Source organism: Alligator sinensis, unplaced genomic scaffold, assembly GCF_000455745.1.
Source record: "Alligator sinensis unplaced genomic scaffold, ASM45574v1 scaffold471_2, whole genome shotgun sequence".
Lineage (NCBI taxonomy): Eukaryota > Metazoa > Chordata > Crocodylia > Alligatoridae > Alligator > Alligator sinensis.
In genome coordinates this window covers 1,805,378-1,813,181 of record NW_005842143.1, presented here as the reverse complement: position 1 = coordinate 1,813,181, position 7,804 = coordinate 1,805,378, and the positions used below count along the sequence as shown (strand labels likewise).

Genomic DNA, 7,804 nt, shown 5'->3' with positions numbered 1-7,804 from the left:
TAGGGAAAGCATCAGGCAGTGAGGCCTGTGTCTCTTGAGTGAATGAGGCTCTATACACAAATCCCTGGGCTACGATAACAGGGAAATGAAATTCATGCTCTGTTTCTAGATATCCAAGTTGGTGAAAGGATTCTGTGAGGTGAATCTCCAAGAATCAAAGTTGGTGTATTAGGTTCTGGCTGCCAGGCCCAGGACCATCCAAATGGTGAATTAGGCACTATCTATGGTACCCGCAGGCTTCCTGACCCATAGCTAGTTGAGTGTGTAAGGAATGAAGGTATTTAAAGCAGAAGTCAGCTGTGACTACTGAGTGTCATGCACCTCTGCTTGCTTTTAAATTAGGGTTTTGGGGTTAGGTCCCCGTGGGCCTTTTGCCTGGGTTTGGGGTGAATTGTGGAGATAGGTTGAATGGGGCTTTGAGGCTCACTGCAACTCTGCTGGCTCTGGAGGTATTGGAAGTTTGAATTACCAGGCTACTAGCATGCCCTGCGTCCTCAACACACATGTGCTTTTACCTGCCCATGTTCCACACTCCCATATGTATTAGAAGGGTTATCTGCAGTAGAGGGGATGGGCAGATGTGCCATTGGAAGTCTCTGCCTGAGGAAGGCACCTGAGCAGCTCCTGGCATTATTGTATAGCACTTAGGGTCCCATTGTTCTTTGCTCTGTGTTTCAGCCCCATTGCAAGTTTATTCCAGCTTTCCCTCAGCTGCCACTTTCTGTGCTGCTCCCATGGCATTAGAGAGCATCAGAGAAGGGAAGGAGAGGAAAAAACTATAACAGCCAATGTCTGTGTGCAGCGGAGGGCAGAGGAGGATCTTGTGTCCTTCAGCTTTTCATCCCTGTCTCTCTCCCTCTGCCTGAATGCATCCTGCCTCCAGGTTCAGAAATGCTCACCTGCTAGATACTGAGAGATCTCCTTTTTTGTAACCAAGGTAGCCCTATATTAGCCATGCAGTATTTAGATAATTCTCCCATGCTGCTACGTTGCAAAAATATGCCATGCCTGCTCCCCCCCAACCTTCAGAGCTTGTGAATTACTCCCTTAGATCCCTCTCAGTTGTCTTCTGTTTTCCTAATCTTAAATCCCTCCTATTAACAAGCCTTCTGGAGATCAGTATGGGCCTAGCACTGTATCTGTTGAAATGACTAGCAAAGCTCCCAGTGATTTAAATAGGGCAGCTTCAGGCACCATATTAGCTTTTTTCCAAGCCACCATATACCAGTGACACCCAATGAAGAAGGAATCTGTTTGCCATGGCACAGCTGATCCACTTCATTGGATGAAACATGTAGCCCCTTGTCCCACCCTTGGTAGCATGCGATAAAGAGTGATGTGGTTTCCCCACTCAGTCCAACCCATGCCCCAGGTCTGGCTGGGAAGGAAAGAGCCATTCTCCAGGATATTGACAATTGTGGAGGAGAGGATCTGGCTGAGCATGGACCTCGACTTCCGTTTATGGAGAGACACCCTGAGATTCCCTGGGGTGCCCCTCTGTAAGCGGGGAAAGCGGGAAGGTGTTCCAAGTGCTTGAGGGTCCCCTAAGCCCCAGAAGCACTTGCCTGCGGTGGCAGGAGAGCGCAGGCAACTCAGGATGCTTGTACTCTTTCACCACAGAGGTAATAGACATCCACCACAATAAAGTAGCAGTGTGTCTATTACCACCTTTTGTTACACCACTGATTTTTCCTTTCACGTGCATGGTGCAACAAAAGGTATCTATATCCATTCCCTCAGTATTTGTGATGTCTGTTTTCACCCTTATGCTGCTGCAGGGATTATACTTGTAACCCCGGCAGTATCTCCTCTTCAACTGAAGGGATCAATCAGAGCAGGTGCACAAGCGCTGTGGGAGGTGTAGGGACCCTCCTTCCCCTATAGAGCAGAGCCAAATCACCAATGGGGACTTAACCATACACCTTTTAATGAGAAACAGTAGTGGGAACATAACATATATAAACCAGGGCTTATAGGGGACACTACAACACCCCAAGGGGGTGGGATTCAATAAAGGTTAGGCATTTACATTCGTAGACATATTCATCCAGTTGACAAAAGACAGGTTTAACAAAGTATAAAACACAAACAGCACAACAAATGATACTGGTTGGCAAAATATAAAATGCACAAGGTAGAAAATGTCAAATAACAAGAGATATAGGACATAGGTACCTGGAGGGGGGAACGAGGGAAAACACACTGACCCTTTCCACTGCAACAAAACTTTCTCCTTGTCACTTCACTCACCCCTACTTGACCCAGCTGGGATTGGCACTTAGATTTCCCACATGGTAGGCAGAAACTCTACCACAAAGCCACCAGTACTGGGACTGCTCTAAGCTATTAGGGGTTTTGACCTTCCAGGAGCCCCTGCCTCATGTTGAGCTGCTCTGCCTCTTGCTGGAGGAGCTGGAAGCAGAGCTGGGAACCTCTCAGGTCACTGCTCAGCTTCTTGCTGCAGGAGGGGCACCTCTCCTGCTGGCTGCAGCCTCTCGTAAGGAGATCCTGGAGCCCAGGAGGGAGCCTCTCCTGCTGAGGGTCCAACTGCTGCTTGCAGGTCCCACTCCTTCAGGTTCTTCTGGGGCAACTGCTCCCACCCTGCTGGCCCAGCTCTTGCCAGCTCTTTGAAACTCCTTCCTTGTGGTCTCTTGCTGGTCCCTCCAAGTCAGCTGTGCTGTCCCTTTTATCCCCCTCCAGGTGACCCGAGGGGCCAATCAGGGGACATGGAGGGGGAGTCTCTGGGGCCTGATTAGTGAGGAAAGGGAACCCCAAGCCTTCCAATCATCTTTTACCCTTTCAAAACCCCTGGGCCAAATCACTACCAGCTAGCCCTCACATACTGAAGAGAAGAAGGGAGGGGAGCTCTGATTAACAGAGGTCATTTTACTGTAGCTTTAAGAATGCCACTGTGTGTAGTTAAAAAGCCTACAAAGGCATTACTCTGAGTGAGTGTTTCCTGCTTGCAGAAAATAGAAGAGTAGAAATAAGCATGTGATTGATGGCAGACCAATTTAAAATAGAAATGAAATTCCCCAGTACTTGGAAATAACACAAGAAATTTTGGAAGCCAGCTTCCCTATAGGCTGAATGTATGCAACTCCCACTGGCTATTTAATATTACAGAAGAGACAGAAGTGTTAAATTAAAAAAAATGAATTTAGATAAAGCCAGACAGATGAATTCATATTGTATGAATTCATATTGTATACAGTGTCTGCTCCAGCACACTAACTAGGGGGAGTGTTAGACAGTAATTACAGTTTTAAAATGGTCTGGATAACTTGCATCTAAGAGTTGCAAAAGAGCTGGCTGAAGAACAATCTGGGTTATTAGAGTTTTTGTAGTAAGTCTTGGAACACCCAAAAAGTCCCCAAGTACTGGAAGAAAGCCAATGTTCCGCCAATAATTAGAAAGGCCAAATGTGATTGGTATAATTATGAGTCCTAGATGCCAAAAAAGAAAAGGAATGGCTGTTATGGGACTCAATTAAGGATGGAGAGAGGTAATATAACTAATACCAATCAACATGGGTTTATGGAAAATAGATCTTGTGAAACAAATTCAATGCAGGGTTTTACAACATAAGGCCCCCAGGCTGGATCTGGCCTGCAGAGCTGGAGGATTTTACCTATAGCCATGCCCATGCTGGGGCTGGGCAAGGAGGAGCTATGTTGGAGGCAGATATGCATCATGGTCAGGGAGCTGGGAGCTGTGCTTGTGCCACTGCTGCTAATCCTGGCCCCTGTTCCTCCCACTGTAGTGTGAGCACAGATTTTAGTCAATGGGGAGCTGCAACAGGACCAGGTATCTGTAGGCTGAGGCTGCTGTTGCTGTTGCCCACCCCCTGCCCAGTTAGAAGCTGTGCCCATGCCATAGTTGGGGGTGGAGGTGGAGAAGCAGCAGCAGTGTGGGATCAGTTTGCAGATACCTGATCTCAGTGCAGCTCCCAACCAGCTGAAACCTGCCCCCACACTGCAGCCAGGGCCTGTGGGGGTGAGAGAAGCAATGGTGGCATGGGCTGCCAGATGCTTGGCTCTGGTGTGGGTGCAGGGAAAGGCCCCTGCCACTGATGCATCACTGAAGCCACCTGGCCCACATTGAGCTAGGCTGTTCTGGCCTATGACTTGTAAAAGATTGCTGGCCCCTGATTTAATAGCAATGATAATTAACCATTGGAACAGCTTACCAAGGATTTTGGCTTGTGCTATGTAGAAGGTCAGACTTGGTGATCACAGTGGTTCCTCTTGGACTTCAAGATGATAAAACTGATGGAATAATAATCAGACCTTTGTATTATGCAGGAGCCAAATGGGTCCATTGAACAGGTTCACTCCAGGATGCTCTTCCCTTACTGTCTGCTGTTGGAGGAGAAAACTGTAGAAAGTGCTCTACTTCCAGGGGCCCAAGAGGCTGCTAATTAATTGGAAATGAATTTCTGTTTATTTTTCTTTTCCCTCGTGTGAGACAAAACTTGAGCAGAATCACAAATGAGTTGGGCTGCATGGCTTTGGCACGTTCAAACTGTGCATGGAGGGGCTTGGGCAGGATACACTGACTGAAGGATCTCCAGGATTTTGGGGAGGCTAGGGGGAATCAGTGGAAAGATCTATCTTGATTCAGTGGACAGTTCAAACTCAGGCCCTGGACACAAGACATTTATGCCAGTGTATTTGGTCTTCACACTGGTGTCAAGGAGTGGTCATGTAACATGCAGATTGCTCTGATGGAACCCACTCAAATCTGGTATGAAATCACACTGGGAAAAATCAAGAGGAAAAAACTACCTTGGAGTACATGTCATCTGTCCTTAGCTTATTGTGGGGTAGCTATTTGCTCATAACAAAGGGGCTGTTACCTGCTCCACCTCCTGGCACCTTCTTAGTGCAGCTACCCCAGGAGAATTCTGTCCATTCTGGTTCCTATTTTAATTCACATTGGCATACAAAACCAGTGTAAACTGCACCTGTGTAAATATGTCATGTGTGCAGGCCTTGGGGAAGGGTCCTGAGCTTCTGTCTATATGACCCATCATCCAGGAACTGGAATGAAAAGCTTCTTTTAGAACAGTAGGGGTGATTGATCTGCTTTTTATTCAGTGCAAGGTATTCTTTCAGCTAGCCTGGTGAGAGCAGTTTTTCCTCTGTTAACAGCAAGATCTAGAGGCCCCATTGTGTTAGGTACTGTCCAGAGACATAATGCTGTCATAACAGTGAGGGACTGTCTCTGTTCTGAAGAACTTAGACTAAAAAGACTAGTCAGAGGCGGGGAGACAAACCACAGACCAAAGTGTGCAATTTAATTTAGTTCAGCCAAATGTGTTCCAGACTGAATATAGGAGAATTTCTACATGCTGTCTGAACTTGAGCTCAAGCGCTTAAGCTGATGGACCCCAGCAGCTCCGCAGTGCCTGGGGCTCCACTTGTCCGCATTCACAGCCCGTGCTGTGAATGCGACACTAGCCACTAGCCAACACTAGTTGCCTGCACCAGGGCACGGTGCAGCCCAGTGCCTACAGGAAGGTGGCATCTGAAGCAGGAGCTGGGGTGAGTGGGGACAGGCAGAGCCCCGGGGGGTTCGGGGCATGGTGCAGCCCAGCTCCCAGGGCCGCTGCAGCTAGGGCTGAGGTGAGTGCTGCTTTGTTCCCTCTGTTTTGCTGCCTTGTGCAGCACCAGGAGCAGCACCCCTCCCCCTGCCCCATCTCTAGTCCCAGCCTCACTCCTCTCTCTCATGGGAACCTATCCCTATTTCTTACATTATAAAGTGGGTTCGCTTAATAATGCAAATTCAATTCATGCACCGTTCTCCGGGAACACACGTACCGCATAAATTGAGGGAAACCTGTACCTCACGATGGAGATACTAGATTTAATGCACATTAACTAAAGCACATTAATGCACATATAGATGCACCCTTGGTACCCAAGTACCTCTTTTAACCACTTGACCTTTTTTGGGCTGGTGTCTTTCCCCTCCCCACTGTTGCTTGCCTGTCCTCCGCCCAAATAAGTAGAGCAAGTCTATTGTCCTTCAGAGCACTCTGCAAGATTTATCTGTTCTACCTGGTAGTCAAGGAAGGGATTGGAATATAACATGTGGGATAAAGAGACCGGGACCTGAAAGTTCTGCATGTTGAACTAGCTAAATCATTTTGGAGGGCTACCAGACTGTTGTCCTTGTATATCGGGGCGGGCAATCATTTCGGGCGGAGGGCTGCTTACTGAGTTTTGGCAAGCTGTCAAGAGCCACATGGGTAGCCCTGCCCCCTGGTCACCATCTTGGGACTGGAAGTCTCACCCCTAACCTCTGACCTTTGCCACTGGAAGTCCCTCCCCTTGCCCCTGGAAGTACTCCTTTGGAGAAGAGGGTTTGCTATCTTAGAACTGGAAAAAAACCCAACAAATTATGTAGTAAAAATCCAATACCCATAATAATATATTTTAATTCAATATAAAAATATATATTTTTGTCCTGATTTGTGTGCGTTTGTGCTGTATATGTAGAAGTGATTGCATAAGAGCTCAAAATGCAGTTTTACTCTTGTATAGTATGTGGGGTGTGCAGCAGTGTTGGTGGGTATGGGTGGGTGGGTGTGGGGTTTGTGGGGAGCTGTGGGGGTGTGTGTGTGTGGGGGTATTTGTGGGGTGTGTGATTATGTGTGGAGGAGGGTGTGGCTGTGGGGTTTGCGGGAAGGGTTTGAGGGTATGTGGAGTGTGCATGGGAGCCCCCCTGCCACGTGCCCCCCCGAGCCAGTCAGCACCTGCCCCCACTCTGCAATAGCCCAGAGCCTGAGCACACTGGTGCAGCAGCTCAGATCCAACTTTGGGGAGCCTTCCCAGGCTAACAAGTGCCCTATGCCGGGTCCCCACTGGCTTGTGCCACCCCTAGTGGCCTCGGCTGCACCCCCACACTGTCCCCCAGGCCAGCCAAGCCCTTCCCAGAGGGTCCCCGGGTTCCTGGCAGCTGCAGGAGCCTCCAGAACACAAAAACATCCGCGGGGCTAATTCTGCTCCTGGCAGAGCCTCCCTGCCCATCCTAGGGCCAGGGGGTGAGCTTCCAGTGGGCCACTGGGCCCTGGGTGTGTGGGGGAGGGCCCTGGCCTCTCCCCCGATGTAGTGTCAGGCCCCCGGGCCTGCCATGCAGGGGGCCAGCTGGGCCCTTGCTGCCCACGCCTCACGGCCATGTTTGCACTCTGGTGGCTCCTGCTGCTGCCAGGAGGCTGGGGCCCATCAGGGAAAGGCCTGTCTGGCCAAGGGGGCAGCATGGGAGTGCCTAGAGCTACTGGAGGCAGCAAAGGCCAGTAGGGATGGGGCACAGGAAATGTGAGGAGGTGGCACGGCAGTTACATTGCGTGCTTGAGGTGGCAATGGGCCAGCTGCCCCCCGCCCCCCAATTGGCAGCTCTGACGGGCACTGCCATCTTAGGGGGAAGGCCCGGGCCCCGCCGCCTCACAGGGGTCCAGCGGCCTGCTGGCACCACAACCCCCAGCCCTGGGACAGATGGGGAGGCTATGCCAGGAGCTGGATTGGGCCCATGGCCACTTTTCTGCTCTGGAAGCTCCTGCAGCCTCCCTAGGCTTCCCGCGCCCTGGGCTAGGTCCCTGCCGGCTCGTGCCCCCAGGGCCGGCCAGGAGCTTCCCCTGGGCCCCCAGGCTTCTTGCAGCCTCAGGAACTTCTGGAGCAGAAAAGTGGCCATGGCCCAGCCCAGCTTCTGGTGCAGCCTCTCTGTCTGTCCCGAGGTCAGGGGGCGAGATGTTGGTGGGGGGGCCCAGGCATTCCCCCAGAGGCAGAAGCACCCTCCTGGG

The 7,804-nt window shown here is 50.5% G+C and overlaps 1 long non-coding RNA gene across 1 annotated transcript in view; it reads right to left on the bottom strand.

Moving 5' to 3' along the window:
* LOC112550548 overlaps nucleotides 1-7,804 on the bottom strand; it is a 12,802-nt gene that overhangs the window by 4,100 nt on the left and 898 nt on the right. Inside the window, exon 2 of the long non-coding RNA XR_003094445.1 lies at nucleotides 4,190-4,268. This is a non-coding gene — a long non-coding RNA (uncharacterized LOC112550548). The remainder of the gene's footprint in view (nucleotides 1-4,189; nucleotides 4,269-7,804) is intronic.